The following is a 19945-nucleotide window of genomic DNA, read 5'->3' as shown; positions in this document are numbered from 1 at the left end:
TTAGCACGACTGTATTTGAAGGAAGTCGTCTCCAGACATGGAATACCAATCTCTATTATCTCTGATAGGGATGGCAGATTTATTTCAAGATTCTGGCAGACATTACAGCAAGCATTAGGAACTCGTCTAGACATGAGTACTGCCTATCATCCACAAACTGATGGGCAGAGTGAAAGGACGATACAAACGCTTGAAGACATGCTACGAGCATGTGTTATTGATTTCGGAAACAGTTGGGATCGACATCTACCGTTAGCAGAATTTTCCTACAACAACAGCTACCATTCAAGCATTGAGATGGCGCCGTTTGAAGCACTTTATGGTAGAAAGTGCAGGTCTCCGATTTGTTGGAGTGAAGTGGGGGATAGAAAGATTACGGGTCCGGAGATTATACAAGAAACTACCGAGAAGATCATCCAAATTCAACAACGGTTGAAAACCGCCCAAAGTCGACAAAAGAGCTACGCTGACATTAAAAGAAAAGATATAGAATTTGAAATTGGAGAGATGGTCATGCTTAAAGTTGCACCTTGGAAAGGCGTTGTTCGATTTGGTAAACGAGGGAAATTAAATCCAAGGTATATTGGACCATTCAAGATTATTGATCGTGTCGGACCAGTAGCTTACTGACTTGAGTTACCTCAACAACTCGCGGCTGTACATAACACTTTCCACGTCTCGAATTTGAAGAAATTTTTTGCTAAAGAAGATCTCACTATTCCGTTAGATGAAATCTAAATCAACGAAAAACTTCAATTCATCGAAGAACCCATCGAAATAATGGATCGTGAGGTTAAAAGACTTAAGCAAAACAAGATACCAATTGTTAAGGTTCGATGGAATGCTCGTAGAGGACCCGAGTTCACCTGGGAGCGTGAAGATCAGATGAAGAAGAAATACCCGCATCTATTTCCAGAAGATTCGTCAACACCTTCAACAGTTTAAAATTTCGGGACGAAATTTATTTAACGAGTAGGTACTGTAGTGACCCGAACTTTTCCATGTTTATATATATTAATTGAGATTGATATTTACATGATTAAATGTTTCCAACATGTTAAGCAATCAAACTTGTTAAGACTTGATTAATTAAAATATGTTTCATATAGACAAATGACCACCCAAGTTGACCGGTGATTCACGAACGTTAAAACTTGTAAAAACTATATGATGACATATATATGGATATATATATAGTTAACATGATACTATGATAATTAAACATATCATTAAGTATATTAACAATGAACTACATATGTAAAAACAAGACTACTAACTTAATGATTTTTAAACGAGACATATATGTAACGATTATCGTTGTAAAGACATTTAATGCATATATATCATATTAGGAGATATTCATACATGATAATATCATGATAATATAATAATTTAAAATCTCATTTGATATTATAGACATTGGGTTAACAACATTTAACAAGATCTTTAACCTAAAGGTTTCAAAACAACACTTACATGTAACGACTAACGATGACTTAACGACTCAGTTAAAATGTATATACATGTAGTGTTTTAATATGTATTTATACACTTTTGAAAGACTTCAATACACTTATCAAAATACTTCTACTTAACAAAAATTCTTACAATTACATCCTCGTTCAGTTTCATCAACAATTCTACTCGTATGCACCCGTATTCGTACTCGTACAATACACAGCTTTTAGATGTATGTACTATTGGTATATACACTCCAATGATCAGCTCTTAGAAGCCCATGTGAGTCACCTAACACATGTGGGAACCATCATTTGGCAACTAGCATGAAATATCTCATAAAATTACAAAAATATGAGTAATCATTCATGACTTATTTACATGAAAACAAAATTACATATCCTTTATATCTAATCCATACACCAACGAACAAAAACACCTACAAACACTTTCATTCTTCAATTTTCTTCATCTAATTGATCTCTCTCAAGTTCTATCTTCAAGTTCTAAGTGTTCTTCATATATTCTACAAGTTCTAGTTACATAAAATCAAGAATACTTTCAAGTTTGCTAGCTCACTTCCAATCTTGTAAGGTGATCATCCAACCTCAAGAAATCTTTGTTTCTTACAGTAGATTATCATTCTAATACAAGGTAATAATCATATTCAAACTTTGGTTCAATTTCTATAACTATAACAATCTTATTTCAAGTGATGATCTTACTTGAACTTGTTTTCGTGTCATGATTCTGCTTCAAGAACTTCGAGCCATCCAAGGATCCGTTGAAGCTAGATCCATTTTTCTCTTTTCCAGTAGGTTTATCCAAGGAACTTAAGGTAGTAATGATGTTCATAACATCATTCGATTCATACATATAAAGCTATCTTATTCGAAGGTTTAAACTTGTAATCACTAGAACATAGTTTAGTTAATTCTAAATTTGTTCGCAAACAAAAGTTAATCCTTGTAACTTGACTTTTAAAATCAACTAAACACATGTTCTATATCTATATGATATGCTAACTTAATGATTTAAAACCTGGAAACACGAAAAACACCGTAAAACCGGATTTACGCCGTCGTAGTAACACCGCGGGCTGTTTTGGGTTAGTTAATTAAAAACTATGATAAACTTTGATTTAAAAGTTGTTATTCTTAGAAAATGATTTTTATTATGAACATGAAACTATATCCAAAAATTATGGTTAAACTCAAAGTGGAAGTATGTTTTCTAAAATGGTCATCTAGACGTCGTTCTTTCGACTGAAATGACTACCTTTACAAAAATGACTTGTAACTTATTTTTCCGACTATAAACCTATACTTTTTCTATTTATATTCATAAAATAGAGTTCAATATGAAACCATAGCAATTTGATTCACTCAAAACGGATTTAAAATGAAGAAGTTATGGGTAAAACAAGATTGGAGAATTTTTCTCATTTTAGCTACGTGAAAATTGGTAACAAATCTATTCCAACCATAACTTAATCAACTTGTATTGTATATTATGTAATCTTGAGATACCATAGACACGTATACAATGTTTTGACCTATCATGTCGACACATCTATATATATTTCGGAACAACCATAGACACTCTATATGTGAATGTTGGAGTTAGCTATACAGGGTTGAGGTTGATTCCAAAATATATATAGTTTGAGTTGTGATCAATACTGAGATACGTATACACTGGGTCGTGGATTGATTCAAGATAATATTTATCGATTTATTTCTGTACATCTAACTGTGGACAACTAGTTGTAGGTTACTAACGAGGACAGCTGACTTAATAAACTTAAAACATCAAAATATATTAAAAGTGTTGTAAATATATTTTGAACATACTCTGATATATATGTATATATTGTTATAGGTTCGTGAATCAACCAGTGGCCAAGTCTTACTTCCCGACGAAGTAAAAATCTGTGAAAGTGAGTTATAGTCCCACTTTTAAAATCTAATATTTTTGGGATGAGAATACATGCAGGTTTTATAAATGATTTACAAAATAGACACAAGTACGTGAAACTACATTCTATGGTTGAATTATCGAAATCGAATATGCCCCTTTTTATTAAGTCTGGTAATCTAAGAATTAGGGAACAGACACCCTAATTGACGCGAATCCTAAAGATAGATCTATTGGGCCTAACAAACCCCATCCAAAGTACCGGATGCTTTAGTACTTCGAAATTTATATCATATCCGAAGGGTGTCCCGGAATGATGGGGATATTCTTATATATGCATCTTGTTAATGTCGGTTACCAGGTGTTCACCATATGAATGATTTTTATCTCTATGTATGGGATGTGTATTGAAATATGAAATCTTGTGGTCTATTATTATGATTTGATATATATAGGTTAAACCTATAACTCACCAACATTTTTGTTGACGTTTTAAGCATGTTTATTCTCAGGTGATTATTAAGAGCTTCCGCTGTAGCATACTTAAATAAGGACGAGATTTGGAGTCCATGCTTGTATGATATTGTGTAAAAACTGCATTCAAGAAACTTATTTTGTTGTAACATATTTGTATTGTAAACCATTATGTAATGGTCGTGTGTAAACAGGATATTTTAGATTATCATTATTTGATAATCTACGTAAAGTTTTTTTTAAAACCTTTATCTATGAAATAAAGGTTATGGTGTGTTTTAAAAATGAATGCAGTCTTTGAAAAACATCTCATATAGAGGTCAAAACCTCGCAACGAAATCAATTAATATGGAACGTTTTTAATCAATAAGAACAGGACATTTCAGCTTAAGGTTGCTAGCTTCTGTGACGACCCAGGAATTTCCGACCAAATTTAAACTTAATCTTTATATGTTTCCGATAAGATAAGCAAAGTCTGTAATATTGAGTCTCAAAATTTTTGAACTGTTTACATGGATTCAGTTACCCTTTGACTATTTCCGACGATTCACGAACAAAGGTGTGTAAATAAATATGTAAATAAATATATATATATATATATATATATATATATATATATATATATATATATATATATATATATATATATATATATATATATATGTATCTATTAATTTGTATTAATATAATACCATTTAATCATTTGATTTAAACATGTAAAGTAATTTACAAAATAAATAAGATATTATTAAAGAAAATAAATAAATATATAAATTAAGTTCACAATTAACATTAAATGTATGTTGTAATATGTCTAATATATATAAATATTAAATATTCAAATGTGTTATAATAGGTATTACATAATTAATAAAATATAATTATATTAAATTTAATTATGAGTTAAAATATAGTTATTATATTACCTTCATTATCAATATTGATATCAGTAATATTAATAGATTAATTTAATATATATATATATATATATATATATATATATATATATATATATATATATATATATATATATATATATATATATATATATATATATATATATATATATATATATATATATATATATATATATATATATATATATATGAGATTTGATATGTGAAATTTGTTATATCAATACTATTACAATTACTTTCATTATTATTATTAATATTAACATTTGTATTATTAATATTATTATATGAATTTTGATTTATACAAGTATTGTCATTAATATTATTATTATCATTACTAATTCTATTATTACTATTATTAGTTTCATTATTATTAAAATTAAAATTTAATAGTAATAAATACGTAATTATTATTATTAAGTTCCTTATATATTTAATATAAAAACATATATATAATCAATATATAATTATACAAATATAATTATATATGTAAATACATATACATATACAGAATATATATATATATATATATATATATATAAATAAATACAGCTTTACATATATAAACATATATACAGATATGGATATTTATACAAATACGGTGTATACAACACAAGAATGTATCTTGTTTTCTATCACAATCTAACTTTCTTAATTTGATTTTCTGTCTGATCGATAATTTACCACAATCAGCAATTATTCGATGCTGTTAGATGTCTTTGTCTAGTTTCTATTATTTCTGTTCTTTTCTTATTAAAACAAATATCCTGTCTACCATATATTGAATTTAATCGATCAACAATTCACACTGTAATCCAGTCATTCCTATCTCTCTTCACTATCCATATCAAATACCAACATTAATTAATTTCAAGTTATTAAATTGAAACAGAAACCGATAGCTGAAGCCGTCGACTCTGTGTTACTTTCAATTTTTTTTAAAGCATGATTTTGTATTTAAACTCAAATTTTAATAATGTCGTTCTGTTAGGATTGTTTCATTAAATATTTCTGTAAGAGATGATCTTCCAAATCTTTATAACGAATCCAAATTTCAGAGTCAACGTTTTTAAACTCAAAAGTCAAACTTTGTTCTTGAACAAAATTCGAAGTTTCTGTTATGAATTAGGTTAAATTAACGGATCATATAGTTTCTAATAATGATCTAAAATATTTTTCATGTTATAAGTATAGTCTGAAACATCCTTAAAATTCCAATTTGATTTTGGGTTCATACGAACTGATACAGCCTTTTTATTTTTATATTTTTTTTTATATTTTCTGATGTTTTAATCAATTTAGTCACCCATATGCCGTTTCTGTTTCTATTGAAGAATTTAAACTTGTTTTGAAATGGATTAATTTGATTAGTATGCTCTGGTCGACTTGTTCTTTGGTAGAAGAAGGAATAAGGAAGAGTTTTAGGGACGACTTATAGAAATTAAAAGGTGGAATAAAACAGAAAGGAATGGTTGGAGCCGTGGTTAAGTGGGTTAGCGGGTTAGCGGGAGGTCTAGAGTTCAAGTCTCGTCTCGCCCATCCTTTTTGGAAAATACTTTTAAAGGGTATACAATCTTAATTTTTATTTCTATTATTATTATTATTATTATTATTATTATTATTATTATTATTATTATTATTATTATTATTATTATTATTATTATTATTATTATTATTATTATTATTATTATTATTATTATTAATATTATTATTATTATTATTATTATTATTATTATTATTATTATTATTATTATTATTATTATTATTATTATTATTATTATTATTATTATTAATTATTATGATTATTATTAATGTTATTAGTGTTATTGTTATTATTACCATACTTATAATTAATTATTATTATTACTACCATATTTATAAGTGTTATAATTATTACTATCATTAGTATTAGTATGAGTATTATTTATATAATTATTGTTAATTTTATCATTTTAAGTATCTTTATTAATATGATGATTAATATTATTAATGTTATTGTTAAGTATTATAACTATTATTATTAATAAAAACATATTTATATTTATAAGTATTATGAATGATATTAACATTAGTATATTTATAAGTATTATTGAGATTATTATAAACTGTATCCTTTATATATTATTATTATTACTTTTATGAAAATAATAAAATTTATTAGTATTTTCGTTAATACTAGTATTAGTATCATTTAAAATTATTAGTATTATTAATATTGACGTAAGTATTATTATTAATATTACCACTTTCATTAACATGAATATCACTAACAAGTACTATTATTATTAGAAATTAATATAATTATTACTAAAAGTATCATTACTTTAAATCTATATTTTTATAAAAATTAATATTACTACTATTATAAATATTATTAGTACTATAAAAATTATTATTATTATCAGTATAATTATCCTAGTGTTATTATAACTAGTATTTTGTAAAGAAGAGAGTAATTACATAAAAGTATATTTAATATACATAACTTAACTATAATAATATTTTTATATACAAAATGAATACATTTAATTAAATAATGATATATATAAGTTATTAATATAAAAATTATATCACTAACAATAATATATATATTTATTCGATTACGATTATATATATTAATGAATACACAAATGCTATAGGTTCGTGAATCCGAGGCCAACCTTGCTGAAATGCCCCGTTCATATTAATTATAAACGTTTCATATTAATTGGTTTTTTTGCAAGGTTTTGACCTCTATATGAGACGTTTTTCAAATCTTGCATTCGTTTAAAAAAAAAATAACCATAACCTTTATTATTGAATAAAGGTGTTAATGACATAATTTAGATTGTCTATCAAAGACAATCTCCTCAAATAAATAAGTTTTTACACAACCCATTATAATATGATCAAATATATTACAACAAATGCTCCGAATGCAAGTTTAAACAATATAAACAATTATGCCGACTCCAAATCTTGACCTTGGGTTGGCATACGATAGCGAAAGCATTTTTAATATTCACCTGAGAATAAACATGCTTAAAACGTCAACGAAAATGTTGGTGAGTCATAGGTTTAATTTCTACATAATAATCATAACATTTAATAAGCCACAAGATTTCATTTAATTAAATGCGCAGGATCATTACAACTGCAAAAATCATTCATACGATGAGTCGCCTGGTAACCGAACTTAACATAGAGCGCTTAAGATATCTGGCATCATACATTCCACTATTCAAATGTATGACAAGAACCCTTCGAAGTACTAAAACATTTCCACTATTCGAAAATGGGGGTGGTTGGTGCCCGTAGATCTACCTTTAGGATTCGCGTCAATTAGTGTTTTTCACTAACTCTTAGGTTACCAAGCATAATAATAATAAGTACAGATATCCGGTATAACAAATCAATCATAGAATGTAGTTCCATGAACTTGTGCTTATTTTGTAAAACATTTATAAATTTTGCATGTATTCTCATCCCAAAATAATTTAAATAGTAAAAATGGGACTATAACTCACTTTCACAGATTACTAATTCGTCGAGAATTAGACTTGGCCACGGGTTGATTTATGAACTTATAACAATATATACCTATATTAAAATATGATCGAAATATATTCACAATATTTTCTTTATTACGTGTTGATGATTTTAGTTGTCCAGTTACCAGCCCAATGTTAGTAGTCCATAATTTGTCGTACATGAATAACTTAATATATATCTTGAATCAATCCACGACCCAGTGTATACATATCTCAGTATTGATCACAACTCAAACTATATATATATTAATCAACCTCAACCCTGTATAGCTAACTCCAACATTTGCATATAGAGTGTCTATGGTTGTTCCACAATATATATATAGATGGGTCGACATGATAGGTAGAAACATTGTATACGTGTCTATGGTATCTCAAGATTACATAATATACAATATAAGTTGATTAAGTTATGGTTGGAATAGATTTCTTACAAATTTTCACGTAGCTAAAATGAGTAGTTTTTACCAATTTTGTTTTACCCGTCATTTCTTCGTTTCAAATCCGTTTTGAGTGATTTAAGCGGCTACGGTTTCATATTGAACTTAAATTTATGAAACTAAAAAGAAAAAGTATAGCTTTATAGTCAGAAATATAAGTTACAAGTCATTTTTGAAAGAGGTAGTCATTTCCGTCGAAAGAACGACATCTTGATGACTATTTTGAAAAACATACTTTCACTTTGAGTTTAACCATGATTTTTGGATATAGTTTCATATTCATAAGAAAAATCATTTTTTCCAGAAGTATAGCTTTTAAATCAAAGTTTTTCATAGTTTTTAATTATCCAAACCAAAACAGCCCCCGGTTGTACTACGACGGCGTATATCCGGTTTTACGGTGTTCTTCGTGTTTCCAGGTTTTAAATCATTAAGGTAGCATATCATATAGATATAGAACATATGTTTAATTGATTTTAAAAGTTAAGTTAGAAGGATTAACTTTGTTTGCGAACAAGTTTAGAATTAACTAAACTATGTTCTAGTGATTACAAGTTTAACTCTTCGAATAAGATAGTTTTATATGGATGAATCAAATGATGTTATGAACATCATTACTACCTCAAGTTTTCTGGATAAACCTACTGGAAATGAAAAAAATAGATCTAGCTTCAAAGGATCCTTGGATGGCTTGAAAGTTCTTGAAGTAGAATCATGACACGAAAACAAGTTCAAGTAAGATTTTCACTTGAAATAAGATTGTTATAGTTATAGAAATTGAATCAAAGTTTGAATATGAATATTACCTTGAATAAGAAAGATAACCTACTGTAAATAACAAAGGTTTCTTGATCTTAGATGATAAGTTAGAATGGATTAGAAAGCTTGAAAGTAGTCATGAAGACTTGATATGATTCTTGAAGTGTTCTTGAAAGATGGTTGTTTTTATGATGATTAAAGCTTGTAATATAAGCTAAAAGATGGTGAAAATGTTTGGAGATGATCAAGTATGATGCTAGGAGTATTTTGAGAGAGAAATTAGAGTGTAAGTATGAGAAAATGGAGTGAAGAAATGGTGTGCATTCATGAATACATTTTTTACATTTTATAAAGAAAAAAAATACTTAAGTTTGTTTTCTTGCTAAATAATTCATGCAAGTTGACAAATGATGGTTCCCATATGATCCTTAATCATTTAAGGCTACTAAGGAGCAAATTTTTATTAGTATAGATGAATAGTAAATACATCTAGAAGTTGCGTATTATACGAGTACAATACCATACATGTACGAGTAGAATTTTTGATGAAAATGAATGAGAATGTAATTGTAAGCATTTTTTAGAATGTAATTGTAAGCATTTTTGTTAACTAGAAGTACTTTGATATGTATCTCGAAGTCTTTCAAAAGTGTACTAATACATCTTAAAACACTACATGTATATACATTTTAACGGAGTCGTTAAGTCATCGTTAGTCATTACATGTAAGTGTTGTTTTGAGACCTTTAAGTTAACGATCTTGTTAAATATAATTGACCCATTGTTATTACACTTAAATGAGATGTTAAATTGTTATGTTAACATGTTAACATGGTGTATTATCATATCTAATATCATATATATATATATATGTGTGAAATACTATTACAACGATAATCGTTACATATATGTATATTGTTTCGAAGTCTTTAAGTTAGTAGTCTCATCTTATATATATATATATATATATATATATATATATATATATATATATATATATATATATATATATATATATATATATATATATATATATATATATATATATATATATATATATATATATATATAACTCATTGTTATTATACTTAATGAGATACTTAAATATCATTTAATCAAATCATAAATATATATATCCAAATATATATTCCTTTAATTAATTATTACGATATATGACGTTCGTGAATCGTCAGACAGACTGGGTGTCCAAACGTTTGTATAAAATTCATTCCAAATAACCAAGTCTTAATGAGTTTGATTGCTTAACATGTTGGAAACATTAATTATGTAAATATTAATCTTCTATATATTAGCGGAAAAATCCGAGTCGTTACATTACACACCCGTTAAATTAAATTTCGTCCCGAAATTTAGAATAGTACCTAGTTAACGTGCGATATCGGAAAACAAATGCTGGTACTTCAGCTTCATTTGGTCTTCTCATTCCCAAGTAAATTCAGGTCCTCTACGAGCATTCCATCGAACCTTAATGATTGGTATCTTACTTTGTTTGAGTCGTTTGACCTCACGATCCATAATTTCAACGGGTTCTTCGACAAAATTTAGTTTCTCGTCAATTTTAATCTCGTCTAAAGGAATAATGAGATCTTCGGTAGCTAGGCATTTCTTCCGGTTTGAAACATGAAAGGTGTTATGAATCTTTTCTAATTGTGGAGGTAGCTCAAGTCGATAGGCCACTGGCCCAATACGTTTTTCAATCTTGAATGGCCCAATGTGTCTTGGGCTCAATTTCCCCCGCTTTCCAAAATGAATAACACCTTTCCAAGGTGATACCTTAAGCATAACCATATCACCTTCCTCAAACTCTAAAGGTTTTCTTCTAAAATCCGCATAGCTCTTTTGTCGACTACGGGCTATTTTCAATCGTTGCTGAATCTGAATGATTTTATCGGTGATTTCTTGGATAATTTCTGGACCTGTAATCTGTTTATCCCCCACATCACTCCAACAAATCGGGGACCTGCACTTCCTCCCATAAAGTGCCTCGAATGGTGCCGCCTCAATACTAGAATGATAGCTGTTGTTGTAGGAAAACTCAGCTAACGGTAGATGTCGATCCCAACTGCTTCTAAAATCAATAACACATGCTCGTAGCATGTCTTCGAGTGTCTGAATTGTCCTTTCACTCTGCCCATTAGTTTGTGGATGATAGTCAGTACTTAAATCTAGACGAGTTCCCAACGCTTCGTGTAATGCCTGCCAGAATCTAGAAGTAAATCTGCTATCACGATCAGAGATAATAGAGATTGGTATACCATGTCTAGAAACAACTTCTTTCAGGTATAATCGTGCTAATTTCTCTATACCATCCTCTTCTTTTATTGGCAGAAAGTGTGCTGACTTAGTAAGATGATCGACTATTACCCAAATCATATCATAACCACCTGCGGTTCTTGGTAACTTAACAATGAAATCCATGGTAATGTTTTCCCATTTCCATTCTGGGATTTCAGGTTGTTGGAGTAGACCCGATGGTTTCTGATGCTCAACTTTGACTTTAGAACAAGTCAAACATGCTCCTACATATGTGGCTATAACGGCCTTCATTCCTGGCCACCAAAAGTTTCTCTTGAGGTCTTGGTACATTTTCCCCGCTCCGGGATGTATTGAATATCTGGTTTTATGTGCTTCATCTAGTACCACTTTCCTCAAATCCCCATTCTTTGGTACCCAAATTCTTTCAGCTAAATATCTGGTTCCATCTTCCCGAATATTAATCTGTTTTTCTAATCCTTTGGGTATTTTCCTTCCAAAAATTCCTTCCTTCAAAACCTCCTGTTGTGCCTCTTTTATTCGAGTAGTAAGATTAGTATGAATAATCATGTTCATAGCTTTTACTTGAATAGGTTCTCTTTCCTTTCGACTCAAGGCATCGGCTACCACATTTGTTTTCCCCGGATGGTATCGGATTTCACAATCATAATCATTTAGCAGCTCAACCCACCTACGCTGCCTCATATTTAGTTGCTTTTGATTTAAAATATGTTGGAGACTTTTGTGGTCGATGTATACGATAAACTTGACCCCATATAGGTAATGTCTCCACATCTTTAATGCAAAAACAACGGCGCCCAATTCCAGATCGTGTGTGGTGTAGTTTTGTTCATGAATTTTGAGTTGTCGAGAAGCATATGCAATCACCTTCTTCCGTTGCATAAGAACACACCCAAAACCCATTCTAGATGCGTCGCAGTAGATAACAAAATCTTCCATTCCATCAGGTAACGATAAAATAGGTGCCGTAGTCAACTTCTTTTTCAACAATTGGAAGGCACCCTCTTGTTCGGAAGTCCATTCATACTTCTTCCCCTTGTGTGTCAATGCGGTTAAAGGTTTGGCTACTCGGGAGAAATCTTGAATAAACCTCCTATAGTAACCGGCTAAACCCAAAAATTGACGTATTTATGTTGGAGTTTTTGGGGTCTCCCAATTTTTGATGGCTTCAATCTTGGCGGGATCAACTTTGATTCCATTACTACTGACTACGTGGTCAAGAAATTGTACTTCATTTAACCAAAAAGCACATTTAGAGAACTTAGCATAAAGTTGTTCTTTTCTTAACAACTCTAACACAAGTCTCAAGTGTTGTTCGTGTTCTTGGTTATTCTTCGAATAGATAAGGATGTCATCAATAAAGACAATAACAAACTTATCTAAATATGGACTACATACTCGGTGCATGAGGTCCATGAAAACTGCGGGTGCATTGGTTAAACCGAATGGCATAACCATGAATTCGTAATGGCCATAACGAGTTCTGAAGGCTGTTTTTGGTATATCTGCTTCTTTAACCCTCAGTTGATGATAACCCGCTGTGACGATCGCTCCAAATCCATATGGACGAACACGTCATTCATCGATTTCATTGCGAGGTATTTGACCTCTATATGGTACGTTTTGTAAACATTGCATTCTTTTGAAAAGGCACACCATAAATGAATATTTAAATCAAAGGTTTTCGACATCTGATGATTTCTACATATAGACAATCACCGTAAATAATAGTTTACAATAGTAATTCCGTTGACAATGCAGTCAAAATAAGATACATGGTGATGATTTGGTGAATGCAACGTTTCCTTGATAAATATGCCATGTAAGACTCCATGCACATAGCTTGTCTAACATATAAGCAAACAGCGGAAGACTTCTAGGGAACCTGAGAATAAACATGCTAACAAGTGTCAACACAAAGGTTGGTGAGTTCATAGTTTTAGTGTTTCGCATAATCTGTATATAAAGGTGGATCACAAGATTTCAGTTGTTTCATCCGAAACGTTTATCAAAATATTCTACGAAATTGAGCACCCTGGTAACTAAATTAACGTATATATAATTTATACCCTTTGTATAATCATCTTAATAATACACCCAAACCAACGTGTACGCTTCTCAAATAGCATACGTCCATTAAAAGGCTAGTGCTCTAGTTCAGACGGGGATATCAAGCCCTAAGAATCCATATACTACTACTCGCGCCCACCAGTTCTTATAACTGGCAGTTACTAGTTACCAAAGCTAAGGGATTTTCGGTTCAAACTCGGTGTAGAATTTAGTATGTACTTGTATCCATTGCGTTTAAAATAAAGTGCATGTATTCTCAGCCCAAAAATATAGATTGCAAAAGCAATTAAAAAGGGAGCAAATGAAACTCACCTTAGCAGCACATAAGGTCATTCATCAAAAAGTGACCGTAACTCAGAATGCAAGATTAACCGTAGATCTCAACCTAGAGAACATATGTTGGTCAATACATGTCTAATAAACTAGGTTGGGTTATAGTGTATCACAATCCTAATGCTCGAGATCGACATACAAAAGTTATCAAAAGTCATTTCAAAAAGTCAATTTTGACAATTGTTCAACAAAACGAGACGTGCCTTATATAAGGATTCATTTACTTGGCTAGTAGTATTTTATCAATCTCATAAACAGGTTGTTTAAATATTAATTGCAGATTCAAAAGCAATTCCAATTAACGTTAATTATAATTCAGTTGACCATATCTTTTGATTTGTTCATCGAAATTACGCGATTTCTAAATGAAAAGTTATTGATTTTTCGCCAGCTTTCCGAAAACATGTATATCATATACCTTTTATCAGTAATATATGTATTTAATTGGTGATTCATTATAAACTGTTTAACGACAAAATTTAGCATACAAGCATGTATAAATATATACTCGAGCACTAGACATGTATACACTATTAATATATAAAAGATAAGATATGAATGCTCACGTATCAATATTGAGATTCAATATTGCAGGAAAGTACGTAGACGCAACCGAGATGATAAATACTAGGTTTGACTTGCGAACAATACCCATGAACATTACCCATAACCTCCATAGCTATAACCCATAATTTCCTTAGTTCTATCCCGTTTGAAGTTTGTTTTGAAAGTGACACGCTCATGACCTCGTCGTAATATTTTATGTATAATATTACTAAAAATAGTAAGATTAATAATAATAATAATCTTAATAATATAATAATAATAATAATAATAATAATAATAATAATAATAATAATAATAATAATAATAAATAAATAAATACTTAGGAGTAATATGTGTAAAAAAAAACATGCGCAAGAAACCTGATATTTATAGCCATAATTCCTGATTCTGATGCCCATGCGATCGCATGGGTTTTATGCCTATTTCTCATGCGATCGCATGGCCGTCAGATCCAGCTCACATATTTTTTTGTTTTCTTGTTTGTCGACATAATTAAATATAATATATATAATTTAAATAATTAATTATATATTATATTAAATTCATGTGCATAGTTGACTTGTAATTTTCATTCAGATGACTCGTACGTTGTCACTCGACTTATGTCCCGGTTCCGGTTTCTCGAACGCATTTTCGTACGCTTAGAAAACTCGCAATTTACGTTTTGTGACTCGTACTTTTGTCAAAATATAATCTTAAATTATCAATAAACTATATCATTCAAAGTGTATCTTAAACTTTCGAGTGTTTTGGTCATTTACTTCTATAAATCATTGTCTCGCTATTTGTTAATATATATATGTATACTAACAAATCATTTTATGACCAAGTTAATATATATTTTCAACATTCATAAACACGTTTTAAATATACGTCGTAAGTTATTCATACAATTAATATTCCAACTTATCATATATATTCAAATAAATATTTAAACCAATAAGTTTAATGTACGGTATCAAAAAAATTAATACATTGTTACGTTTTCAAGTTATATTATATATATATGTATCTATATACATATAATTGTTCGCGAATCGTCGAGAACAACCGAAAGGTATTTGAATATATGAAAATAGATCAAAAATTTTGAGATTCAGTTTTACAGACTTTGTTTATCGTGTCGAAAATGTTACTCATACAAAGATTAAGTTTAAATTTTGTCAGAAATTTCCGGGTCATCACAGTACCTACCCGTTAAAGAAATTTCGTCCCGAAATTTGAATGAGGTTGTCATGACTAACAATAAAAATGTTTTCATGCCGTATATGTGTTGATAAATAGAGTTTTATCACCGTTGAATAATATGGATAAAACAATCCGATTATTCGAAGCGTATGCGAGAAGTTATTGTAAAAGAGTGAAATGAAGAATAGAGATTCGTCTTAACTCTTGACGTATTAACAATTGATTTCCGTAATTTAAGGAATAGAAAATCTTCATAATCTAAATAAGATTTGATTCTTCGGAATTTAAGGAAATTAAGATTTCTTTTGATTAAATGCGTAATTTGCCTCGATTGCTATGTTTGATATTTCGCTATAAATTGACATCTTCCGTTTCATTATTTTCATCACTTTTACATCTTCTTCCTCATTTCCTATTTTTAAAAGATTGTAAAAATGCTTCATCCAGTTCTGATTCTTGATATACTCCTAACTTTCATATCTGTCATTCTTCTTTTTCATCTACCACCGGAGCAAGTTATTTTCTTCTACCATTACCTTGGGGTTATAGTGTTTTTCATTCTCCCGTGTCTTTATATTGCTATACACATTGATATACACGGTTTGTAATTTCTGGGTGGTTGTTGGGTTTTATATCTTCCCTTATATTTCGATGTCTCTGCTTCTGTCTTTCCATAATCATTGACATCCACAGTTAATACTCTCTCCAATTTACTGTGATTTATATGTACTCCCATTGATACTTTGAAGCTTCATGCTTTTGTTTTATCTTTCCGACTTTAAATCAAGCGAATAATGGTCCAGAATTCGTAGGTATGAATTTCGGAATGAACATAATTAATGTTCTAAAAAAAATGGTAATAGCACAATCTGACTTGTCAAATTACCAGAATACCTCGAAAAAGACCGAATCATTAAGAAAATATTTTCTTGATAGTTTAGAGGTTAAATAGAATGAAAGAGTTATGTAACATGGTTTATAATGAGGGTATGATCTGTGAACCTTTATCACGTTCCATTAGAAACTCAGCATGACTTAATGTAATATAATCACGTTGATCAAGTGTCATTATATTATATACTAACTCATGCTTCAGTTCCCAACACCACTTCAAAAATATTCATATTTTAAACTTGAAGGTTTCAGAATTTAGAAACTAAAATAGTTTCTTTTATGATGTTACATAGATATCGCAAGGAGAAAATTGATTTCCGATGAGAGTGATTATGGAATTATCTCCAGAAATATGGAGGATATTTATAATGAAAGATACGATGATATCTTAGAATTTCTAATATCAGAGGATGATGAAGAATATTGTCCGCAAGGGTTTAGATTCGGAAGCAAAGTATTCGTTAATGGCTTCAGCAGATACTGAATAATTTGGATTCTTTGAAGGCAGGTTTAGTCTTTGTGATTTATCCACAGCCTCCTTCATACTTTGCTCAATCCGTTTTCCAGTTCCAAACCTTCTCTTTTTCTGAGCTTTGCCAACACACTATTCTTTATCATCAAACTTTTGGCTGTTAAGGTCATTTACAGTTTTTGCTGCTTCATCAGCATTCATAGTTATCATAACCGAATCGTTGGTTATCAATCCGAGGTGTTTTCAAAAGTTTGAAGGGTTTTCATGAAGATTGTAATTGTCAAGATACATATGATGTTCTAGAATTTTGAACGATACAAAATTTTTTTTTCTTGTTTATTTTTGGGTTTATGAATCGAAGTGATGTTTTAGCACAGTTTTGAAGTCAAAGTATAGCATTTGAAAGATGTAAGAATCTAAGAGTGATGTTTTCTGTTAAATCTTGGCTTGGATTCTGATTTTTCAAAATCAGAATATGTAATTGAATTTGTATAGAAACGATTGTATATCGCTGTGAGCATAGTTAATACTTTTTGAATCAAAGTTGAAGAATGTACAGTATAACATATTAATTGTGAGCTTATATATTTCCCGAGTATTACCTACCCGTTAAAGATTTCACAATTAATACTTTGTACAAAAGAATTTTTTTATTACCGTCTTTATGAAAATATATGTATGTATATTTTCTTCAGATGTAATACAGATTTGATGAGTTAATATCATATTAAGCTCATTTGATTTTTGAATTGAATGAATAATCTCTAAAACATTAAGGAATACTTCATTATTTATTCTTATTCCTCGGTGAAGGATGTTGATGCTCGTGGAATTCTTATGAACTTCATAAGATATAAATGATGTTTTCTAGAAAGTTTCGAGTACATCGAAGATAAAAGTGTAAAATCAAACATGTAATTGATTAATACACCAAGTTCATTATGAAATGGAATTCATTGAGTTGAAACATATATTTGTAGTTAACGATGGTTAAGTTGTTAACGAACGATGTACATCATAGCATATTAGTAATATGAATTAACCGAGTAGTATCTACCTCTTAAAATTCACACGTAATAGCTTAGTACGAAAAGATTCATGATGGTTTTAAAATTTATATATATAAGATATACATATAAATTCTTTAGATGAATTGAGTTATTACTTCATAACTCATTGATACAATATACTCGTTGTTGACTCGTAATGATGTCCACTGTGCTTTCTTGAACTGATGGAGCTTGTGATGTTAGAGGTGCTGTCGATTCTAACGATGTTCACAGCTCTGCCTGTGCTGGTGAGGCTAAGGGTACTGTTGATTATGTTGGTAAAACAAGTCTAGCTTGTATCTTACACCATTCGGATAAGGGTTTCTACTCTATCTGATTTAGGGTTAAGGCTAGAATAGATAATCTCTAAACTTTAGAAATTACATAATCGCTGTAGAATGTTTCTCTGATGAAGTTATGAATCCATACTTCATCGTTTGTAGTTGCTGGTACTTCTTGGTACATATGGTGCGTATGATGTTGATATCCGAGGTACAAATTGTGATGTTGAGGCGTGTGATGCGGATGTGGTTGTTGGTGGTGGTAATGATCCTGTTGGCGTGGATGATGGTGGTACCGGTTATGCTGCGGGTGCTGCTGCTGGTGTTCGTAACCCTTGCACCATATTCTCCAAAGCCACTACCCGAGCACGAAGCTCGTTGACTTCTTCTATTATACCGGGATGATCGGTGGTTCGGACGATCGGAAAAATAAGATTTATAATATGGGAGAGTATATAATCATGATGAGATACTCTGGAAATGAGAGAGAAAATATTATTACGAATAGGTTCGCCGGTAAGTGCTTCAGGTTCTTCGCCAAGAGGTGAATGTGGTGGATGGAAGGGATCACCTTTTTCTTGTCTCCAATGATTAACTAGGCTACGAAACCATCCCCAATTCATCCAGAATAGGTGATGGCTGATTGGTTGATCCATTCCGGTTACACTTTCTTCAGAGTTCAGGTGAATATCCATATCGGAATAGCTGTTGGAATTTAAGGAATTTGAACTAGATACGGGATCCATCTTGTATAATTAGAGAGATAATTTTTGATATGAAATAGATTATAGAATTTGATTGGTACTCTTCAATACATAATTTACATATGTATATATAATACCAAAATCCCGTAAATTACGAAGAAATTTTCGGAAGATGGCAGTCAAAGTGTACTGTAATAGATATGCCAAGATATGAATTTTGTCTATACACTATCTATGCAATCAATGCAATAAGACGCGTTTAGACTTAAGATGATAGACAAGAAATTTCTGACAAGAAATGATAAGCAAAACTTTTGACATGCAGACACAGTCGAAGTCCAGACTTACTAATGCATCTTAACAACTATCAGTTAGACACACTTATGCAAGACCTGGTTCACTAAGACCAACGCTCTGATACCAACTGTGACGATCGCTCCAAATCCATATGGACGAACACATCATTCATCGATTTCATTGCGAGGTATTTGACCTCTATATGATACGTTTTGTAAACATTGCATTCTTTTGAAAAGGCACACCATAAATGAATATTTAAATCAATGGTTTTCGACATCTGATGATTTCTACATATAGACA

Source organism: Rutidosis leptorrhynchoides, chromosome 2 (assembly GCF_046630445.1).
Source record: "Rutidosis leptorrhynchoides isolate AG116_Rl617_1_P2 chromosome 2, CSIRO_AGI_Rlap_v1, whole genome shotgun sequence".
Lineage (NCBI taxonomy): Eukaryota > Viridiplantae > Streptophyta > Magnoliopsida > Asterales > Asteraceae > Rutidosis > Rutidosis leptorrhynchoides.
Note: the sequence above shows the minus strand (reverse complement) of the source record.